General features: G+C 37.6%; 1 protein-coding gene across 1 annotated transcript in view; it reads right to left on the bottom strand.

Annotated features, from left to right (window-relative positions):
- LOC101849007 (solute carrier family 22 member 16-like) overlaps positions 1-1,368 on the bottom strand; it is a 34,583-nt gene that overhangs the window by 29,878 nt on the left and 3,337 nt on the right. The window lies entirely within an intron of this gene.

The raw sequence follows: 1,368 nt of genomic DNA on the forward strand, positions 1-1,368 counted from the left end.
GAGTGAGAGGGGGAGAGAGAGCAAAGAGTATCGTGCGTGGCAGTACACGGTATAAGAATATCATAGCTCAAGTTTGATGGCCCTAACGGTATATCCAAAACATCTCTAACCTCACCCCCCCACCCCCTCCCAAAGTAATGACATCTATATTGCGTCGACGTTTTTGATGTTCCAGATACAGTTATAATTAGCACTCCTAAAGTATATTGAAGGTTCTGGACGAGGTTCGTAAAAGTGTTTTTCTTTCAAGTGAATAATTATAAGACTGATTTTGATCTAGAATTTAAGAAGCAACCAAACTTTCTCAATTTTCAGGTTTGAAATTTTCACGCACTCGTTTTGTTTCGAGCTTTGAGCAGTATTATAGGAGTCAGGGTAGAAACAGCCTGCTTCTTAAATGTCCTAAATTGTCTCGAGGGCGGAGCAAGATCTTGACAATCAATCGCTGATTAAAAAGTGAACATAAAATTGGGTACAATTTTTTGGGTAGGACAAGGCACATGGGCGACCGAAAACATACAAAATTTGGGCTGGGGTAAAGATGACACAATGTACCAGAGTTACTAGCATTCATAAACATTTTCGCTTCAAGACACGGAGACGCATAGGCCAATGTCCCCCTCCAGGTATTCCAGATGTATAATATGGTTGCTTTTAAGCAAAGGGAGGCTATCCCCCAAAAAGCTGTTTTGAACAAATCGAAGGTAAGGTTGTTGGACACTTGTTCAATTTCTTTAACAGACAAGGAGAGTTTTCTCTGTAACAAAGTACACTTATAAACACACAATTGAAACCAAATTGTCCTATACGTATTGCAATTGATCATATTAATCTTTAGTGCACTTTTAAAAAATCATAATTTAAATATATTAATTCTATTTTCTTAACTAAAAGACCTGAAAAGCCAAACTGCAACAAGCAGACTATTTTATTAATACTGTTATCCAAATTCGTAATGGTATTGTGTGTTGAGCATGATACATGCAATTTGAAATGTGCCTGAGCATAGTCTTTGGTCTGCTGACAAGACATAACAACATGTCAATTACCTTCTTAAAGGGTTAATTATTCGGACCCCAAAAGGTCTGCCTTGACCTTGGCTTCAACCCCTCTGGTTATTTCCACGCTCGTTGGTGCTGATTGTCATCGTTATAATTTCATAATTGTCGTAATTATTTTTTTTGTAAGGATACATTAAGAGATTTGGCTTTGTGGTGTAAGGGTTTCACCATTAGTTGCTGTTGTATCTAGAAGAAGTGCGTTTGAATCCCTCTTTGGAAGGTGTAGTAGTAGTAGTAGTAGTAGTAGTAGTAGCAGTAGTAGTAGTAGTAGTAGTAGTAGTAGTAGTAGTAGTAGTAGTAGTAGTAG

Source organism: Aplysia californica, unplaced genomic scaffold, assembly GCF_000002075.1.
Source record: "Aplysia californica isolate F4 #8 unplaced genomic scaffold, AplCal3.0 scaffold00768, whole genome shotgun sequence".
Taxonomy (NCBI): Eukaryota; Metazoa; Mollusca; class Gastropoda; order Aplysiida; family Aplysiidae; genus Aplysia; species Aplysia californica.